Below are 23,280 nucleotides of genomic sequence, written 5' to 3'. Positions count from 1 at the left end.
AATTATGATGATGATGAGGATGAAGATGATAAAGAGTCATTAACACTAACATTAAATCAACACTACTCAATCCATAGACAATTCCAGATGTCATTCCCAGAGCAAAGTTTTACAATCAATACCTCTCTTTCTCGATTTGTCAGGGTAGAATGCAGAACATTGTCAATAAATCAATAGAAAGGATGATGGTGAGGAGGAGGATGATGATGATAACTGAAGACAGAAAATTCCCACCACATATAAACTCAGCAAAAAAAGAAACGTCCCTTTTTCAGGACCTTGTCTTTCAAAGATCATTTGTAAACATCTAAATAACTTCACAGATCTTCATTGTAAAGGGTTTAAACACTGTTTCCCATGCTTCTATGAACCCATTTTGGTTCAATGAACCATAAACAATTAATGAACATGCACCTGTGGAACGGTCGTTAGACACTAACAGCTTACAGACGATAGGCAGTTAAGGTCACAGTTATGAAAACTTAGGACACTAAAGAGGCCTTTCTACTGACTCTGAAAAACACCAAAAGAAAGATGCCTAGGGTCCCTGCTCATCTGCGTGAATGTGCCTTAGGCATGCTGCAAGGAGGCATGAGGACTGCAGATGTGGTCAGGGCAATAAATGGCAATGTCCGTACTGTGAGACACCTAAGACAGCGCTACAGGAAGACAGGATGGACAGCTGTATGGGCACAAACCCACCGTCGCTGGACCAGACAGGACTGACAAAAAGTGTTCTTCACTGATGAGTCGCAGTTTTGTCTCTCCAGGGGTGATGGTCGGATTCGCATTTATCGTCGAAGGAATGTGCGTTACACCGAGGCCTGTACTCTGGAGTGGGATCGATTTGAGGGTGGAGGGTCCGTCATGGTCTGGGGCAGTGTGCCACAGCATCATCGGATGGAGCTTGTTATTGCAGGCAATCTCAACGCTGTGCATTACAGGGAAGACAATGCCACCAGCCATACTGCTCGTTCTGTGAGTGATTTCCTGCAAGACAGGAATGTCAGTGTTCTGCCATGGCTAGTGAAGAGCCCGGATCTCAATCCCATTGCGCACGTCTGGGACCCGTTGGATCGGAGGGTGAAGGCTAGGGCCATTCCCCCCAGAAATGTCTGGGAACTTGCAGGTGCCTTGGTGGAAGAGTGGGGTAACATCTCACAGCAAGAACTGGCAAATCTGATGCAGTCCATGAGGAGGAGATGCACTGCAGTACTTAATGCAGCTGGTGGCCACACCAGATACTGACTGTTACTTTTGATTTTGACCCCCCCCTTTGTTCAGGGAGACATTATTCCATTTCTGTTAGTCACATGTCTGTGGAACTTGTTCAGTTTATGTCACAGTTGTTGAATCTTGTTACGTTCATACAAATATTTACACATGTTAATAAGTTGGCTGAAAATAAACGCTGTTGACAGTAAGAGGATGTTTCTTTTTTCGCTGAGTTTATATTTAGAATATCTGCATCTCAGTTTACTCATACCGCAGTAAATCAACACTACATACTCTATTATCAATTTAATTCCAGATGTCATGCCCAGAGCAAAGAGATTAACATCTCTTCAATTCAACACCTCTTACCACCGTAATAGCACAAACTCAAAAGCTGCAAAGTACCTTTTGCCAAATAATCTTCAAAGAAACTTTATTTCCACTTCCCCCTCTAAGTGTATGATTTTTTTTCAGTTTCTTTTATTTAGTCCTTGTCCTGTGTGGTGGCAGGTTGGCTGTCTGCAGAAGTGGTGGCCACCTGCTGTTACGGCGACCCTGCAGCAGCCCACTAAGCGAAGAGACAAAGAGGTGACGAGGCATCTAATGAGGTAGTCTGGCAGGTTCTCCCTGACTGAACCCACGTCTTAGTGTTTCAGAGACACCCAACACCTGCTCCAGGTCTGCTAGACCACTGGTGCAGAGACAATGCATGCAGAGCCATGCTAACCACCAACCACCTCTCCCTTTTCTACATGCAAGGGATGGGGTAAAGAAAGAGGAGTAGACGTGAGACGTGGAGGGAGATGGATGCGGTAGAATAGGGAAAGCGAGAAGAAATGATAGCAAAAGAGTGGGAGAGAGGAAGCGGGAGAGAGAGAGAGAACAATAATAAGAAAGAGATTGGAAAGGAGAGAGAGAGAGAAACTAACCCTATCTCCATCCACAGTTTCTATGCGAGTACAGTCATACCGTACACAAACCATGACAGCTGCGATGGAAACAGGAAGTTTCAGTACAATTTTATAAATGGCGACAGATATTTTGATTGTGGGATGTTTTTGTGTCTGCAAAATTAATTTTGCGAGAAATGGTAGTTGAAACGCCTTTAAGCGCAAATATTGATATAACACCCATCATAATAAAGCTGGAGTCACTCGGTGATCTGGTGGGTGGTCCTCCCACTACGACTCGGGAAAGCATGCAGTTTATTAGGCTACAGATGAAATAAGTTATGATGAACTTCACAGAGTGGTGAAAGTGCAAGTTGATCTCGATGCTCCTTTCCAATACATTTCGAGGGTCTCATTCTGGTGACATGATGATTGTTGCTTGACTGTCGTTTGACAAATACAAATATTATCCATAATAATCGTTCATGTAGACTAGCCTACCCGCACTGTATCTGTGAGCTGTTGGCTAGAGCGCAGGTGCCAAGACCAGAGTAGACACATTTGCTACTCAACGCAACAGTCTTTTTTTTACAAAAATATCGGTAGAGATGAAAATGCGATGGAAACACACTGAACTTTTGATTTTTATTCGGTATATGAAAACAAGTGAAATAGTACATTGTGTGCACTACGTCATCCCTCACTGATTTTTTTTATCCACAAGTCCGTTTGGTGGAAACACACCACTGTTGGGAAAATGCGCATATTTTCTTTATGCAGATTTTTGATTGAATATTTGCATGAAAATCTGGCGCCAATTAGACGGAAACCTAGCTACCGAGAGAGATAAAAGGAGATGGAGACAGTCCGAGAAAGAGTCTGAGCTATCAGCATAACACCAAGTCTCCACACTGCCCATTTGATACTTAAAACTCGAGTTAAAACTAAATGAATAAGGCCTTGGGAGACTTCCCTCGGCAAACAAAACTCGGGGTAGACTATGGATTTTCCACTGACCTTGACCGGCCTGCCTCTAATCAAGCAATCGGTTCTCTCTGTTTCACTGGAATAACAATAATGATGAAAACACTCCGTGGCACTTATGTTTATTTTGCAGACTGAAAAAAGAGCTAAATATTGAATGCGTTTGTCCAATTAGCTCGAGTTGTGATCGATGTCTGCCAATCAATGCTCTCTACCTGGAACAGAGAGGCGTGAGGATAGATCAAACATCTCAGGATGCCCGTTGATTATTATTTCCATTTTCAGGGCCAGTTTGGTCATTTGATTGGAATAAAAATAACATTTTATCTTTGGTCGTGGCCGGTGGAAAAATAATCATAAAGCGCCCCCGAATCAAAAGTGTAATGGAAAAGCAGATTGATTTTAATTTTCCCTATACAGGGCAGGTGGAGTGTGTCGTGTGTGTGTGTGTGTGTGTGTGTGTGTGTGTGGTGGGGTTTGTTCTATTGGACACTCTCTGTGAATAGCCATTGATGTGGGCTAAAGCAAAGCATTCTGGGACACTTTTTTCCCCACAACAGGTATAAAATAAACAGGTCGTCACAGACCACACCAGATGTCTTTCATCCCCGACAGACCCACGTCTACTGCATTCAGCCCATAGACATGATGTATAACACTGTGGCTTATGTCAAAAGACTTCATTCATTTTAATGTTCTATGTAATTGTGTGATTCAGCCTTTCTGATGATTCACAGTGACGAAGGACAAGTTAATCCTGTAACAACAACAACACTGTTTCTATATTTAATAGCGGCTAGACAGAGAAACAAGAAAGTGTTTCTTCAGACTCAGTCCTTAAACCCTCTCTGTCGTTGTTTCTGTTCATAAATGAACCAAGTGGGTTGTTGGTGTAGTTAGTCCATGTGACAAAGGAGTAACACTGCTATACTGATATCCTTTTGAGAGCAGACAGAAACATTGCAAAGGTTTGGTTCTGATGAGAAGTTTCACAATGAAGTGACTTGGTTGACTGGATATGGCAGAAAGGGCATTATCCAACGCGAACTCTGTTGATCTCAACACGAACAGATACAACAGAAACACGCACGCACACATACAGTACCAGTCAAAAGTTTGGACACACCTACTCATTCAAGGGTTTTTCTTTATTTTGACTATTTTCTACATTATAGAATAGTAGTGAAGACATCAAAACTATGAAATAACACATATGGAATCATGTAGTAACCAAAAAAAGGGTTAAACAAATCAAAATATATTTTACATTTGAGATTCTTCAAAGTAGCACCTTTTGCCTTGATGACAGCTTTGCACACTCTTGGCATTCTCTCAACCAGCTTCACCTGGAATACTTTTTCAACAGTCTTGAAGGAGTTCCCACATATGCTGAGCACTTATTGGCTGCGTTTCCTTCATTCTGTGGTCCAACTCATCCCAAACTATCTCAATTGGGTTGAGGTCGGGTGATTGTGGAGGCCAGGTCATCTGATGCAGCACTCCATCACACTCCTTCTTGGTTAAATAGCCCTTACACAGCCTAGAGGTGTGTTGGGTCATTGTCCTGTTGAAAAACAAATGATAGTTCCACTAATTGCAAACCAGATGGGATGGCATATCGCTGCAGAATACTGTGGTAGCCATGCTGGTAAATTGTGTCTTGAATTCTAAATAAATCACCAACAGTGTCACCAGCAAAGCACCATCACACCTCCTCCTTCATGCTTGACGGTGGATCCACAAATGCGGAGATCATCCAGCCTCTACTCTGCGTCTCACAAAGACACGGCGGTTGGAACCAAAAATCTCACATTTGGATTTTCCACCGGTCTTGTGTCCATTGCTCAAGTGTCTTGGCCCAAGCAAGTCTCTTCTTCTTATTGGTGTCCTTTAGTAGTGGTTTCTTTGCAGCAATTCGACCATGAAGGCCTGATTCACGCAGTGTCCTCTGAACAGTTGATGTTGAGATGTCTGTCACTAGAACTCCGTGAAGCATTTATTTGTGCTGCAATTTCTGAGGCTGGTAACTCTAATGAACTTATCCTCTGCAGCACAGGTAACTCTGGGTCTTCCTTTCCTGTGGTCGTCCTCATGAGAGCCAGTTTCATCATAGCGCTTGATGATTTATGCGACTGCACAAAGTTCTTGAAATGTTCCGTATTGAATGACCTTCATGTCTTGCCATAATATGATGGACTTTGTCTTTTACCAAATAGGGCCATCTTCTGTATACCCCCCTACCTTGTCACAACACAACTGATTAGCTGAAACGCATTAAGAAGGAAAGAAATTCCACAAATTAACTTTTAACAAGGCACAACTGTTAAGTGAAATGCATTCCAGGTGACTACCTCTAGAAGCTGGTTGAGAAAATGACAAGAGTGTGCAAAGCTGTTATCAAGGCAAAGGGTGGCTACTTTGAAGAGTATAAAATATATTTGGATTTGTTTAACACTTTTTTGGTTACTACGTGATTCCATATGTATTATTTCATAGTTTTGATGTCTTCACCATTATTCTACAATGTAGAAAATAGTAAGAATAAAGAAAAACCCTTGAATGAGTAGGTGTGTCCAAACTTTTGACTGGTACTGTACGTGCTCACACACACTCACCTTTGGCAGTTTGACAATCTACTCCAGCGACTGCCACTGATACGGGGTTGATTGTGTCAGATAGCTATTTCTCTGTAGGCCCATAAAAAAAAATGTAACTGCTGCGGGTAAGAGATTGGCCCATATTATCTAGCGTGAAAATAGTCTGAGGAAGCCTGGCCTTTTACTCTGATGGGGTGGGACAGTGTGTGTGTGGAATCGTGTGTGTATTTGAGTGAGTGTGTGTGTGTGTGTGTGTGTGTGTGTGTGTGTGTGTGTGTGTGTGTGTGTGTGTGTGTGTGTGTGTGTTTTCGATGTGTGTGTGTCTGTGTGTGTGCAGTTCTCAAGCCCAATTTGATTGCACTGCAGAATTAACTTTCTGGTCCACCCCTATGGTGTCCACACTGCTCTTTAGATTCTGCTCTAAAGAGCAGTTTGACGTAACACTGACCATGACGACCAATGGAATTTAGAGAAAATAGTGGAAACTACATTGATTCTACAAACAAGTTTTGGGCTACAATAATTCACTAGCTTGGTTTTTTGGCAAACTGCTCGAGACCCTGCTCTTTCACTGTGTCACAAAATGGAGGTAATGGGATAAAGGGATGTACGGGAGGATAAGCGAAGGAGGGATGGAAAGGAGGGAGGTCAGAGACGAACAGTTTTACATGCAGATAAGGGGAACTTCTCTCTGAGGGTTGATAGGTAGGACGTTGATAGGTAGCCCGGATACAATACCAGGCCTGCTTATCGATTATGCCAAAAATGCACTTCTGCCTGATGACACGTGCGATAGCTCTGGGGGCGTCTCTGGAATGCCACACGAGAGTGATAATGGGCCGACTCAAAGATGTAATCACCAACAGTCACACGCGCCCTCCCGAATCAAACCACGCACACAAACACACACACACACAACCCACCCCACCCACATCCCCCCCACCCTCCCACTACGCAGCTGCAGGAACATTCTTGCCGGGCTCCTAATAACCTGCCAATCAAAGATTCCGGGGCAAACAGAGGTTCAGCCCTTGGACTCTCCCAGTCTTAATTATTCCTCACATTCACAGGCTGCAGCGCACCACACATTCACAGCGAATGACAGATTTTGGGGGGAAATAACGAGAAATGTGATATTAGCCAGGTTTCACCTCTGATTATGTCAACGGCGGGAACAGACAGCATCTTGGGGGCAGAGGGAGGAAAATGGTTCCTTCTACATGTGGCTCATTGGACGAACCAGAGCCAACGAGACGCAGGGAAGAGTTAAAGCGAGACACCAACGTCTCCAGCATGGTGCCATCATTATTATGCAAGACTCTAGAAAGGTCAGGATTCTTTGTTCTTCCCTATATCTGAGAAGATACACCCCTGTGGTGGTTGCCTTGGCGATTTGTGCTCTTCTTGTTAGCGCACCGCGGGGCAAATTAGCATTAACATCATACTAATTACCCTCTGGTGTAAGAAAACAAACGAGGGCTAATGACTTGCACCTGTCGCTCCATCTCTCCATTGGTGACCTTATGAAAAAAGCGGCTCACCTCGTTGGAACCAGCCTTGTGAAAATTTGAGGGGCGTAAAGTTCACAATGCACAACAACACATCCATCACTCTATTATGGGAAAGAACTCACATTAAAAGGGTATTGGGATGGAGAAAAGTAGGAAAATGGACTCGTCTTGTACTGTGGCCTAAATAACAAGTACTCAGCTGTATGGGCGAAGCTAGCTCCTAGTGTCTATTTTGCAAATCATATTACAATTAAAAGAGACTCTTGGCTCTCCCAGTAGCTTATAAAAGCGTATAGCTCATTGATTCCATAAATGAAATTAGCCTTAAACATCTAGGAACCCAAAGGTATATATATATATATATAAAAAATTTAAAAGCCTTATTTACATAAGTTTCAGACCCTTTGTTATGAGACTCCAAATTGAGCTCAGTGGCATCCTGTTTCCATTGATCATCCTTGAGATGTTTCTACAACTTGATTGAAGTCCACCTGTGGTAAATTCAATTGATTGGACATGATTTGGAAAGGCACACACCTGTCTATATAAGGTCCCATAGTTGACAGTGCATGTTAGAGAAAAAACCAAGCCATGAGGTCCACAGAATTTTCCATAGAGCTCCGAGACAGGATTGTGTCGAGGCACAGATCTGGGCATTGAAGGTCCACAAGAACACAGTGGCCTCCATCATTCTTAAATGGAAGAACTTTTGAACCACCAAGACTCTTCCCAGAGCTGGCTGCCCGGCCAAACTGAGCAATCGGGGGAGAATGGCCTTGGTCAGGGAGGTGACCAAGAACCTGATGGTCACTCTGACAGAGATCTAGAGTTCCTCTGTGGAGATGGGAGAACCTTCCAGAAGGACAACCATCTCTGCAGCACTCCACCAATCAGGCCTTTATGGTAGAGTGGCTAGAGGGAAGTCACTCCTCAGTAAAAGGCACATGACAGCCCATTGGAGTTTGCCTAATGACTCTCAGACCATGAGAAACAAGATTCTCTGGTCTGATGAAACCAAGATTGAGCTATTTGGCCTGAATGCCAAGTGTCACATCTGGAGGAAACCTGGCACCATCCTTACGGTGAAGCATGGTGGCGGCAGAATAATGCAGTGAGGATGTTTTTCAGTGGCAGGGACTGGGAGACTAGTCAGGATCAAGGCAAAGATCAAAGGAGCAAAGTACAGAGAGATCCTTGATGATCCTGTAGCTCAGTTGGTAGAGCTTGGTGTTTGCAATGCCAGGGTTGTGGGTTCGATTCCCACGGGGGGCCAAGTACGAAAAAAAAAAAAAATGTATGGAATGAAAAAAATGAAATGTATGCATTCACTACTGTAAGTCGCTCTGGATAAGAGCGTCTGCTAAATGACTAAAATGTAAATGTAAAATGAAAACCTGCTCCAGAGCTGTCAGGACCTCAGACTGGGGCAAAGTCTCAATGGGACAAGTCTCAATGTCCTCGAGTGGCCCAGCCAGAGCCCGGACTTAAACCTGATTGAACATCTCTGGAGAGACCTGAAAATAACTGTGCAGCAACGTTCCCCATCCAATCTGACAGAGCTTGAGAGGATCTGCAGAGAAGAATGTGCCAAGCTTCTAGCATCATACCCAAGAATGCTCAAGGCTGTAATCACTGCCAAAGGTAGTCCAACAAAGTCCTGAGTAAAGGGTCTGAATACTTACAGTTGAAGTCGGAAGTTTACACACACCTTAGCCAAAGACATTTAAACTCAGATCTTCACAATTACTGATATTTAATCCTAGTAAAAATTCCCTGTCTTAGGTCAGTTAGGATCACTACTTTATTTTAAGAATGGGAAATGTCAGAATAATAGTAGAGAGAATTATTTATTTCAGCTTTTATTTCTTTCATTACATTCCCCGTGGGTCAGAAGTTAACATACACTCAATTAGTATTTGGTAGCATTGCCTTTAAATTGTTTAACTTGGGTCAAACGTTTCGGGTAGCCATCCACAAGCTTCCCACAATAAGTTGGGTGAATTTTGGCCCATTCCTCCTGACAGAGCTGCTGTAACTGAGTCAGGTTTGTAGGCCTCCTTCCACACGCTTTTCCAGTTCTGCCCACACATTTTCTATGGGATTGTGGTCAGGGCTTTGTGATGGCCACTCCAATATCTTGACTTTGTTGTCCTTAAGCCATTTTGCCACAACTGTGGAAGTAGGCTTGGGGTCAGTGTCGATTTGGAAGACCCATTTGCGACCAAGTTTTAACTTCCTGACTGATGTCTTGAGATGTTGCTTCAATATATCCACATCATTTTCCTCCTCATGATGTCATCTATTTTGTGAAGTGCACCAGTCCCTCCTGCAGCAAAGCACCCCCAGAACATAATGCTGCCACCCCCGTGCTTCACGGTTGGGATGGTGTTCTTCGTCTTGGAAGCGTCCCCCTTTTTCCTCCAAACATAACGATGGTCATTATGGCCAAACAGTTCTATTTTTGTTTCATCAAACCAGAAGACATTTCTCCCAAAAGTACAATATTTGTCCCCATGTGCAGTTGCAAACCGTAGTCTGGCTTTTTACGGCGGTTTTGGAGCAGTGGCTTCTTCCTTGCTGAGCGGCCTTTTAGGTTATATCGATATAGGATTTGTTTTACTGTGGATATAGATACTTTTGTACCTGTTTCCTACAGCATCTTCACAAGGTCCTTTGCTGTTGTTCTGGGATTGATTTGCACTTTTCACACCAAAGTACGTTAATCTCTAGGAGACAGAACGTGTCTCCTTCTTGAGCGGTATGACGGCTGCGTGGTCCCATGTTGTTTATACTTGCGTACTATTGTTTGTACAGATGAACGTGGTACCTTCAGGCATTTGGAAATTGCTCCAAATGATGACCCAAACTTGTGGAGGTCTACAATTTGTTTTCTGAGGTCTTGGCTGATTTCTTTTGATTTTCCCATTATGTCAAGCAAAGAGGCACTGAGTTTGAAGGCCTTGAAATACATCCACAGGTACACCTCCAATTGACTCAAATTATGTCAATTAGCCTATGAGAAGCTTCAAAAGCCATGACATCATTTTCTGGAATTTTCCAAGCTGTTTAAAGGCACAGTCAACTTAGTGTATGTAAACTTCTGACCCACTGGAATTGTGATACAATGAATTATAAGTGAAATAATCTGTCTGTAAACAGTTGTTGTAAAAATGACTTGTGTCATGCACAAAGTAGATGTCCTAACTGACTTGCCAAAACTGTAGTTTATTAACAAGACATTTGTGGAGTGGTTGAAAAACAAGTTTTAATGACTCCAACCTAAGTGAATGTAAACTTCCGACTTCAACTGTATGTAAATGTAATAATAAAAAAAAACTGTTTAATATAAATTGGCAAACATTTCTAAAAAAAACTGTTTTTGCTATGTCACTATGGGGTATTGTGTGTAGATTGATGAGGAAAAGGCTGTAACCTAACAAAATGTAGAAAAAGTCAAGGGGTCTGAATACTTTCCCAAAGGCACTGAATCCTACGAAATGGATGATGGACATCCACAAATGAATACATACCATATACAAAACGTAACATATCATACTACGTTTACTATAAATGGTGGCTGGGATGGAGAGTAATGGCGAAGCCAGTGCAAACGACCTTCCGTCTGAGACAAGGTTAAAGGAAGTTATGGATGGAGAGGGAGTGGACGGAGTGAGGTGGGCGAGCAGATGAAGAAGAGAGAGAAAGAGAGAGAGAGAGAGAGAGAGAGAGATACAGAGAGAGATACAGAGAGAGATGTGTGTGTGCTTTTCATTCCTCTGTACTATATATTCTACAGGCTGCAGGACGTCCCACTTCAAAGGCGTTTGGGGATGAAGAGTGAAGAGATGAAAGGAAGATGCTCTGTGTGTGTGTGTGTGTGTGTGTGTGTGTTGGGTCTGACACATGAACAAGATGAGCTTTCATGCGTGGGTCAATCAACATGGGGTTTGGGCTTCTGCACAGCTGTTCTAGATGAAAGCTGTTTGCCGTTGCTGAAGCCTTCATGAAAAATGTCCTGTGAGCGGAAACAATTTCTGGCCATAGGAAATGCATTTTGCATCCCATTACTAAATATGGCTGGTGAATTAATTTTCACTCAACCACACGGTACGGTAAAGAGATCCTGAGGTTCAGGTTGACCCGAGTGACCTCATCTACTGTGGTCACAGAGGGGTTAAAATCACCCAGATACCTTTAGTGTGGATAGGGGTTAGATGGGGACAGACGTTGAAAACATTTCAAAGCTGTCCGCAACCAAAGACCACAAAGGGCAATGGTCAGCCATCTTAAATGTCATCGCCTGGAGCCGCCACGCCTGTCAAAGGAGGATATTTCGTACAGCGAGGCCTGCCAAAGACAGAGGAGCCGAAGATATGAAGTAAAACAACTGTCTGTCCAACGGACAGACCCCTTCAATGAAAAACAAATTGAGCAAAACCAATAATGGGACGAGATAAAGCCCGAACAAAGGAGCGCAAAGGGGAACAGGGAAGGAGATTCACTGTGGCGTGTCTTGAACCAGAACATTTAGCTGGAAGCATCCCTCTCTCAAATCTCTCCTTCCATTAAACCTGGTAGTGAGTGGTTCAAACAAAGCTCTCTCCTCCTGCATCTGCAGCTGCACTCGCGGCAGGTAGCCTAGTGGTTAGAGCGTTGGGCCAGTAACCGAAAGGTTGCTGGACAGAATCCCCGAGCTGACAAGGTAAAAATCTGTCGTTCTGCCCCTGAACAAGGCAGTTAACCCACTGTTCCCCAGTAGGCCGTCATTGTAAATAAGAATTTGTTGTTAACTGACTTGCCTGGTTAAATAAAGGTTCAATTAAAAATACAAATAAAACAGCCCTGTAGCTTTCCTCAATTCATTGGTCTTTCTCCTTTATATCTTCTCCAATCTTCTCTCATCACCCGTCTCTCTCTTTTTTCCCCCTTACTCTCTCTCCCTTTCTCGCTCTCTTTCCCCATTCTCCCACCTCTCTCGCTTCCACCCTCTCCCTCTTTCTTTCCCTCCCTCCCTCTCTCTCTCTGCCAGTGGTACATAGCAGGCTGCTGTTCCATAGCCCCTCCATTTGTTGGCCGGCTCTGCCAGGGCGGACCAGCCAGCCAGGCCGAACCACAGTAAATAAGGCATATTAACAGAGAGGGCGAAGCAATAAACAAACACATAAACAAACAAAGAAACTAATACTGGAGGGTCTGGAGGAGGAGCAGGGCCGGATGGTTGTGTTGTCACTAGTTACCACAGCCACAAAGTCTCGCAGCGTTCGAAAGGGCATCTCCCGGTTGCAACGTTACGCAACAGGATAAGACGACTGATTCTTAGGCATTCTGGATGGCTTCTCCTCAGGCTATGTATGTTCAAGCTGAAAGTCTATCCTGATGTACGAATCTGTAATTCTACACACGTGGTGCAGGGCAATTATTCCTTCCAAAGCTGTCTATAGGGGGTTGATAGAATTTAATGCAGCTTTCCCGCTCTGTGGAAACGTACACAAAACCAAAGCATAAAGAGATGCGCCAGTCAGCTAAAAGGGCATCAGGCAGCTATTCATCTGGCGCCTCAGACTCATTTGCTGTCTATGGCCGCCAGTGGAAACACAGCTTATCTACGTGTCAGCCAATTTGGGACTGCTTAGAGACCGCTGAAGGCAGGGCAAAAGGGTTGAAAATCAGGATATATAGAAATCACATATGCCACATTGAGCTCACTGACTGGAATAGGAAGACAGATTGTTGTGTGTATGGTGGGGGGTGGGGGTGGGGGTGGGGGGGGCTGGAGAAGGAACCTTTTCTACTGCAGTAGTGACAGAAACCCCCATAGGCAGCCATTGTTTTATGAAAGTAGTGCTTGCCGAATCATTCATGTATTTGAATAGTGCCCCTTTGAAACTTGACGTGTCAACTGAGATCTCCATACATTATATGTCCATATGTTTGCGCTGTAGTTATGTTGTTGACTGTTTGTAAATGTTCAGGTCCCATCTCTCATATGTAATTTGTCCTCTGCTCTTGGAAATAGCTGGAGGGGACTATCAGCCAAAAACAATGGCCATATAAAAAAAATGATTTTGATAGATTCCTGTTTAAGAGAGTCAAACAGTGGCGCACAAAATGTACTGTAGCTCCAGGCCAGTTCAGAAGCTATACAGCATATTTGTAAACTACTTAGGAATCATTGATGTGATGGATAACAAATATATTATGGATTTCTCAAAGCTCAAGTGACTTCCTATTAAGGAGAAACTTTGCAAATACCAAAACACAAAAACACTGTAAAGAATTGCATTTGAAACATCCAATTTTGTTTAACTGTGTCCTATATGGCCATGTATTGCTAAATACACATGACGTTATGTCCCATTAACGTATAATACTGTGACATTAACATAGAAAGGAAAGTAAATACTTTTCCAGCCTGGTAATAAAACTGAAAAAAGAAGCTCCCAAAAAACTGAAAAACAGTACTTTGACTTAATGACATGAGTCAGGCATGCTAGTATACACGCAGCACACAGACATCTTGTGAGCGAGAATAACTAGCCTCCAATAAACAAAAACAAATTTCCCGAGCACGTAGCCCCGTGTACACTCTGTGGCTAATTCCTCTCATTAGCGAGCCAACGAGGGCGGCGTGACGCACATTTCATCCTGCATTTGAGTCGACAACATCTCCAAAACAGCCTCTACCAGAGCCACGCGACCGTGAGAAATTACGTTTGCCTGAAAACCACGTTTTCCCTCCAAAACAGAACAACTGCTTTTATCATTGTAATGATGTCCAGTGTAACAGATGTTTGAAGGACTGTATTAGATTGGTTTCGAGAACGTCATAGATGAGGACCATAAAGGCCTTGAGGTCTCTCCACTCTCCATATTTGCCTTGGAAATGTTTCTTTCAAGCATGTTTTGTTACTTTTGGTGCAACAACACCTTTCTGTTGTCTGTACTTAACGTTGAAGTCGGAAGTTTACATACACCTTAGCCAAATACATTTAAACTCAGATTTTCACAATTCCTGACATTTAATCCTAGTAAAAATTCCCTGTCTTAGGTCAGTTAGGATCACCACTTTATTTTAAGAATGTAATATGTCTGAATAATAGTAGAGAGAATGATTTATTTCAGTTTTTATTTCTTTCATCACATTCCCAGTGGGTCAGAAGTTTACATACACTCAATTGGTATTTGGTAGCATTGCCTTTAAATTGTTTATCTTGGGTCAAACGTTTCGGGTAGCCTTCCACAAGCTTCCCACAATAAGTTGGGTGAATTTTGGCCCATTCCTCCTGACAGAGCTGGTGTAACTGAGTCAGGTTTGTAGGCCTCCTTGCTCGCACACGATTTTTCAGTTCTGACCACAAATTGTCTATAGGATTGAGGTCAAGGCTTTGTGATGGCCACTCCAATACCTTGACTTTGTTGTCCTTAAGCCATTTTGCCACAACTTTGGAAGTATGCTTGGGGTCATTGTCTATTTGGAAGACCCATTTGTGACCAAGCTTTAACTTCCTGACTGATGTCTTGAAATGTTGCTTCAATATATCCACATCATTTTCCTCCTCATGATGCCATCAATTTTGTGAAGTGCACCAGTCCCTCCTGCAGCAAAGCACCCCCAGAACATGATGCTGCAAACCGTAGTCTGGCTTTTTTATGGCTGTTTTGGAGCAGTGGCTTCTTCCTTGCTGAGCGGCCTTTCAGGTTATGTTGATATGGGACTCGTTTTACTGTGGATATAGATACTTTTGTACATGTTTCCTCCAGCATCTTCACAAGTTCCTTTGCTGTTGTTCTGGGATTGATTTGCACTATTCGCACCAAAGTACGTTCATCTCTAGGAGGCAGAACGTGTCTTCTTCCAGATCGGTATGATGGCTGCGTGGTCCCATGATGTTTATACTTGCGTACTATTGTCTGTACAGATGAACATGGTTCCATCAGGCATTTGAAAATTGCTCCCAAGGATGAACCAGACTTGTTGGAGATCTACAATGTTTTTCTGAGGTCTTGGCTGATTTCTTTTGATTTTCCCATGATGTCAAGCAAAGAGGCACTGAGTTTGAAGGTAGGTCTTGAAATACATCCACACGTACACCTCCAATTGACTCAAATGATGCCAATTGGCCTATCAGAAGCTTCTAAAGCCATGACATCATTTTCTGGAATTTTCCAAGCTCTTTAAAGGCACAGTCAACTTAGTGTATGTAAACTTCTGACCCACTGGAATTGTGATACAGTGAATTATAAGTGAAATAATCTGTCTGTAAACAATTGTTGGAAAGAGTACTTGTGTCATGCAAAAAGTAGATGTCCTAACCCACTTGCCAAAACTATAGTTTGTTAACAAGAAATTTGTGGCGTGGTTGAAAAACGAGTTTTAATGACTCCGACCTAATTGTATGTAAACTTCCGACTTCAACTGTAGCTAGAACATTCTTCAGCAAATCTTGATACTTATTGGACTCTGTTCGCAGTGAAAAAAAGATGAACACAGAATGTTCCTGTACAACAAGACGTGTTTACCCTGATCGCTATAATATCCTATTATATTTCTACAGATGATACATACTGTACAGTAACGTCACTTTGAACACGCATGTGCTACAGATATACGTTGAAAAACACAGCACAAGTTCTACACTACACTCCTGACAAGTCCAATAAAACGATATGTCCTCTGAAAAGGGTGCTTTGCATGACTTTATTTCGCCTCAATGCCTCTCTACACCCGGGGATGTGGCGAGAACACTCAGGAAAAAAGTCCTAAGACGATCATTCCAAAGTGAAGCTGATTTCATACAGAGACCCCCTCCTCCTTTCTCTTCCTTCTATCCTCCATCCCCTGTCTCATTCTCTCACTCGGCAGATTAAAAAAAAGAGGTTTCACGGATGCCATGAGACATTAACTTCTTCCCACATGAGGCGGCATAGGATGTTGTGGTTCCCAATTTCTCTTGCTCTTTTTCGCTATCTCACTCTCCCTCTCTCTCTGTCTCTTTCTGTCTCTCTCTCTCTGTCTCCGGCTGTCCCTTTCTCTCTGTCTCTGTCTGTCTCTCAATTCAATTCAATTCAAAGGGCTTTATTGGCCTGAGAAACATATGTTTACATTGCCAAAGAAAGTGAAATAGATAAACAAAAGTGAAATAAACAATCAAAAACACTCCATCCAAAGTGTAATTAAAAATGGACAGTAAACATTACATTCACAAGTTTCAAAGGAATAGCCACAATGTCAAATGTTATATTGTGGCTATCTACAGTGTTATAATGATGTACAAATAGTTAAAGGACAAAAGGGAAAATATATAAACATAAATATGGGTTGTATTTACAATGGTGTTTGTTGCTCACTGTTTGCCCTGTTCTTGTGGCAACAGGTCACAAATCTTGCCGCTGTGATGGCACACTGTCGTATTTCAGCCAATAGATTTATGGGAATTTATCAAAATTTAACTTGTTTTGGAATTCTCTCTCACTTTCAGCTGTTGGTGCGTGAAGGTGCGTTGTCTGTGAAGCACCTTTACTGGAACTCAGCCGGTCAGTATAAGCATGGATTCCACTATCAGAACAACGAGGAAAGGAGACAAAGGAAAACAGACAAAAAAAAGGGCTTATTATTGGCCTGCTATTTTCCTGGCAGAAAGGTGAAGCAATGGTGCTTTTTTAAGTGAGATGAAATGTCTTGTGGACTGTGTCGTCAGAAAAGGTGTGTGTGTGTGTGTGTGTGTGTATGTGTGTGTGTGTAAGAACGAGAGCGATAGCTTCCCAACCTGATAGTGCAGGGGCAGAACAGCCATCAGTCAAAAGCCCCACTCTGACAATGCCTATAGCTAGAACCCTCTAGTGGCTTGTCAAACAGTTATCCTGATGTAGTCAAAATATGGCGTCTATCTCAGCTGTATGTTGTATAGACTTTAGCATGGGGCAGGAGGGAGGGAACAAAGCGTTGTCAGCCATGACAGAGGCATGGTTAAGATGACTGCAGGGCAGTGGAGGCTCCTTAGAGGAGGAAGGGGAGGAACATCCTACTCAGTGAATTTCAGAAGAATAACAATAGTGAAACATTAAAGTTCTTAGTTTTAGATAAAACTATACTACTATAAATACTGTATCTCCATGTCACCAAAGAACTGATAAAAACACTGTTTAGCAATGAAGGTCTGTAGTAGCCTCAACAGCTACTACAGACAGAGTGCATAGTGTGGTTGGAGGACAACTATTTTCCATCCGCCTCTGGGTACATTGACATCAATACAAAAGGCTCTTGGTTCTCACCCCCTTCCACAGACTTACACAGTAATTATGATGACTTCTGGAGGATATCCTCCAACCTATCACAGCTCTTGCAGCATCAACTGACATGTTGTCCATCCAATGAAAGGATCAAAGAATACATCTAGTACTGAAAGCTAGCGCTAGCTAGCACTGCAGTGCATAATGTGGTGAGTAGTTGACTCAAAGAGAGAAAGACATTAGTTGAACAGTTTTGAACAAATTCATTTCTTCAAAAATGAAGGAGAAGCAGCATAGAGAGAACTATATTTAGTTGTATTTTTTCACTTTCACTTAGCTAGCTAAGGCAGCTAATTTAGCCTACTCAACAACCTGACTCAAACAGAGAGGCATGCTATTTATGTTAGCTAGCTGGCTAAGGCTATCCAACACTCCAACACTTCCGAGTCAAGGTAAGCTTTCGGTTTAATTAATTGATTGCCACCATCTGCTGGTGTAACTGCTAAACTGCTTGCTGTACACTGTACTATGTGAATGTACACATGGATTGGATTGTGGGTTTACTAATGTGTTAGTTCTAGTAGCTATGCTGACTATGACGTTAGCTAATATGGTGAGAATGATGTAGGCTGTGTGTAGAGGTTATGGTTTGAAGGTGTGGCTTGGCGAGGTTTTTTCACCTGGTCAAAGACAGCTGTTGTGTTGTGCACTGAAGTCCACAAGTGAAGGGAAAATGTGAGAGGAGGAGAGAGAGCCTAGATGTGATGATGCTGTTTGTGTCGCTGTCTGTCACCTTGATTACTCCAATATGTCTCTAGACCGGTGTACGTTATACCTACGTTATAAACTTCCATTTGTAGGCTAGGTTGTAGCAACTTCATGATGGGTTTAGGGAACATTAGAATATCATATAGTAGCCTAAACCTATTGATGTTACATTGAGCTGGGTGAATGGAATATGAATGACAATCATCCAATATGCTGTAATAGAAATAAGGCCGTGTTCATGGAAAAAATAAATCATCCTCCCTAATCTTAAACAACACCAACCCCCACTGCTGCAGCGGTGGGAGAGGGTTGACACTTATTCCCTGCCTTCTCTGCCTCTCCATCTACTTCTGCTGTTACCACAAGGCAATTACAGAGAGAAAAGGAGATAGAGACAAAATTGGCTGACCCAGACCTCTCTCTCCCTCTGCTTCTTTCCTCCCCCTCTCTTTTTCTGCCGTTGGCATTCTCTCCCTCCCCTTTTCATTCACCTCACCCCCTCTCTCCATCCCTACCTCATTCTCTCCATCTCTCAGCGGATAGTTGGCACAGTGCAGAGGTAGCCAACGGGCTTGTCCTGGGTTTGTAGGAGGCCTTGCTGTTCCTAATGAGACACTCGGTCAAATATCAGTTTCTCTGCCAGACCCTCCCCTCAGGTAGAGTGATACACAGGGAAGAGATGAAGGAAAGAAGGGAGAGAGAGAGAGAGAGAGAGCGAGGGATAGAGAGAGGGAAAGAGAGAGGGAAAGAGAAGAGAAACAGGGATAGAGAGAGTTACTGAGAGAGAGGGATAGAGAGAAAGAGGGATAGAGTTATGGGGATAGTAAGAGAGAGAGGGATAGAGAGAGAGAGAGAGGGAGAGGAAGAGGGATAATGAAAGTGAGATAGAGAAAGGGATAGAGAGAGGGATAGAGAGAGGGAGAGGGATAGGGATAGTAAGCGAAAGAGCTGGATAGAGATAGAGCGGGAGAGAGAGAGAGAGGGAGATAGTAAGAGAGAGCGAGTGCCAGTACGATAAGAGCGCCTCAACATGAAAGTCACACATACGCCCAGGCCCTGAGCAGGCAAACAGGCCCAACCCCCACTCTTACACTAGCCCAAGTCGATGGCATGTACTAGATGCTCAGCAGGCTCTGCTCACACTTACTGAGTCCAAACCACAAGACTAACAACATTGGACACTTTATGGAACACAAAGCCTTCACTATCTCATCCTGGAATATCCAAGGCCTGAGGTCATCTGCCTTTGGCCTAAAGAGCAGGAACTAGGACTTCACCAGATAAATCAGAAATAGAGGCATTGTCATCCTACAAGAACATGGTATTGTGGAGATGGACCCACTGGTTGCCCTCTAGGTTTCAGAGAGCTGGTAGTCCATTCCACCAAACTACCAGGTGTGAAACAGGGAAGGGGGTATGCTAATTTGATATAGAGCAGACCTAACTCACTCTATTAAAGGAATCAAAACAGGAACATTTTACATTTGGCTAGAAATTCTCAACAGAGAAAAATGTCCTCCTGTGTGCTACCTATATCCCCCCACTAGAATTCCCATACTTTAATGAAGACAGCTTCACCATCCTGGAGGGGGAAATCAATCATTTCCAGGCCCAGGGACATGTACTAGTCTGTGGTGACCTAAATGCCAGAACTGGACAAGAACCTGACACCCTCAGCACACAGGGGGACAAACACCTACCTGGAGGTAACATCATTCCCTCCCCCATATGCCCCCCTAGGCACAACTATGACAACATAACCAACAAAAAGGGGTCACAACTCCTGCAGCTCTGTCGCACGCTGGGTATGTACATAGTCAATGGTAGGCTTCGAGGGGACTCCTAAGGTAGGTACACATATAGCTGATCTCTTGGCAGTAGTACTGTAGACTACTTCATCACTGGCCTCAACCCAGAGTCTCTCAGAGCATTCACAGTCAGCCCACTGACACCCCTATCAGATCACAGCAAAATCACAGTGTACTTCAACAGAGCAAGACTCAATCATGAGGCATCAAAGCCATTAGAACTGAATAATATTAAGAAATGCTATGAATGGAAGGAAAGTAGTGTGGAAACATACATACTGTAATAGTGAAGGTGTAAACTTGGCAGTAGAAAACCTAAACAATATATATGACCTCTCATCTTCCCTATCAAATCTAAAAATTTCAAACAGAAAACAGAAGAAAATTTACAACAATGACAAATGGTTTGATGAAGAATGCAAAAACCTAAGAAATAAATTGAGAAACCTATCCAACCAAAAACATAGAAACCCAGAATCCTGAGCCTACGCCTTTACTACGGTGAAACACTAAAACAACGCAGAAATACACCACGGAAAAAGAAGGAACAGCATGTTAGAATCAGCTCAATGTAATTGAAGAATCCATAGACTCTAACCACTTCCTGGAAAATTGGAAAACACTAAACAAACAACAACGCGAAGAGTTATCTATCCAAAACGGAGATGTATGGATGAACCGCTTCTCCAATCTTTTTGGGCCTATAACAAAGAACAAACAGCAAAAACATATACATGATCAAATACAAATCTTAGAATCAACAATTAAAGACTACCAGAACCTACTGGATTCTTCAATTACATTGAATGAACTACAGGACAAAATACAGACCCTCCAACCCAAAAAGGCCTGTGGTGTTGATGGTATCCTCAATGAAATTTTTAAATATACAGACCACAAATTCCAATTGGCTATTCTTAAACTCTTTAACATTTTCCTTGGATCTGGCTTCTTCTTCTTTGGAACTAAGGACTGATAACCCCAATGCACAAAAGTGGAGACAAATTTGACCCCAATAACTACTGTGGGATATTCGTCAACAGCAACCTTGGGAAAATCTTCTGCATTATTATTAACAGCAGACTCGTACATTTCCTCAGTGAAACAATGTACTGAGCAAACATCAAATTGGCTTTTTACCAAATTACCATACGATAGACCACGTATTCACCCTGCACACCCTAATTGACAAACACACCTGAATTGACATACAAACAAACAAAAACAAATGCAAAGACTTCCCATGCTTTGTTGATTTAAAAAAATATTTTACTCAATTTGGCATGAGGGTCTGCTATACAAATTGATGGAAAGTGGTGTTGGGGGTAAAACATAACATTATAACATCCATGTACACAAACAGCAAATGTGCGGTTAAAATTGACAAAAAACACAGACATTTCTTTCCACGGGCCGTGGGGTGAGACGGATGCAGCTTAAGCCCCACCCTCTTCAAAATATATATAAACGAATTGGCAAGGGCACTAGAACAGTCTGCAGCACCCGGCTTCACCCTACTAGAATCTGAAGTCAAATGTCTACTGTTTGCTTATGATCCGGTACTTCTGTCCCCAACCAAGGAGAGCCTACAGGAGGACCTAGATCTTCTGCACAGATTCTGACAGACCTGGGCCCTGACAGTAAATCTCAGTATGACAAAAATAATGGTGTTCCATAAAAGGTCCAGTTGGCAGGACTACTAATACAAATTCCATCAAGACACCGTTGCCCTAGAGCACACAAAAAATGATACATACCTTGGTCAAAACATCAGCTCCACAGGTAACTTCCACAAAGCTGTGATCAAGCTGAGAGACAAGGCAAGAAGGGCCTTCTATGCCATCAAAACGAAAATAAAATTCGACATACTAATTAGGATCTGGCTGAAAATACTTGAATGAGTTATAGAACCCATTTCCCTTCATGTTTGTGAGGTATGGGGTCCGCTCACCATCCAAGAATTCACAAAATGGGACAAACGTAAAACACCAAATAATGCATGCAGAGCAGAATTAGGCCGATACCTGCTAATGATAAAAATCCAGAAAAGAGCCGTTAAATTCTACAACCACCTAAAAGGAAGCGATTCCCAAACCTTCCATAACAAAGCCATCATCTACAGAGAGATTAACCTGGAGAAGATTCCCCTAAGCAAGCTGGTCATGGGGCTCTGTTCACAAACACAAACAGACCCCACAGATTCCCAGGACAGCAACACAATTAGACCCAACCAAATCATGAGAAAACAAAAATATAATTTCTTGATACATTGGAAAGAATTAACAAAAAAACAGAGCAAACTAGAATGCTATTTGGCCCTAAACAGAGAGTACACAGTGACAGAATACTGACCACTGTGACTGACCCAAATGTAAAGATAGCTTTGACTATGTACAGACTCAGTGATCACAGCCTTGCTATTGAGAAAGGCCGCCGTTGGCAGACCTAGCTCTCCAGAGATGTGCACACTGCCTACAAAATGAGGTGGAAACTGAACTGCACTTCCTAACCTCCTGACAAATGTATGACCATATTAGAGACACATATTTACCTCAGATTACACAGACCCACAAAGCATTTTAAAATAAACCCAATTTTGCTAAACTCTCATAATATTATCTATTGGGTGAAATACCAGTGTGCCATCACAGCAGTAAGATGTGTGACCTGTTGTCACAAGAAAAGGGCCACCAGTGAAGAACAAACACCAGTGTAAATACAACCCATATTTATGTTTATTTATTTTCCCTTTTGTTCTTCAACTATTTTCACATAATATGACATTTGTAATGTTTTTATTATTTTGGAACTTTTGTGAGTGTAATATTTACTGTTCATTTTTATTGTTTATATCACTTTTGTTTATTATCTAGTTCACTTTGGCAAACATGTTTCCCATGCCAATAAAGCCATTGAATTGGAGAGAGAGAGAGAGAGAGAGAGAGAGACAGAGGGCAGAAAGAAAGGGAGAGGTACAAGAGAGAAAGAAGGAAGGGTAGAGCTAGAGAACACCAGGAGGGAAAATGGCTCTCTAATCACAAAAAGATCAGAGTACAGGAGAAAGGAAGCGATGGAAAGAGAATAGACTACCTAGCGTACCTAAAAAAAACCTTTGAGCACTCATTCCCACAGAACAGACTATCTTCTCCTTACTATGCACCATTAAGTGTTTCCACAGACAGACACCAAGCACACTGTACATAGCACAAGACTGGTCTAGCCTAGAAAACTGCAGCCTCAGTGTGACAAGCTGGTTGGGGGTATTGAAATGTTCTCC

General features: G+C 42.7%; 1 protein-coding gene across 2 annotated transcripts in view; it reads right to left on the bottom strand.

Annotated features, from left to right (window-relative positions):
• The window catches only part of LOC106577539 (neurexin-2), a 936,116-nt gene that overhangs the window by 128,647 nt on the left and 784,189 nt on the right, over positions 1-23,280 (bottom strand). The gene's annotated exons all lie outside the window — the stretch shown is intronic.

Source organism: Salmo salar, chromosome ssa18, assembly GCF_905237065.1.
Source record: "Salmo salar chromosome ssa18, Ssal_v3.1, whole genome shotgun sequence".
NCBI classification, from domain to species: Eukaryota; Metazoa; Chordata; class Actinopteri; order Salmoniformes; family Salmonidae; genus Salmo; species Salmo salar.
This window is presented reverse-complemented; position numbering and strand designations above follow the sequence as displayed.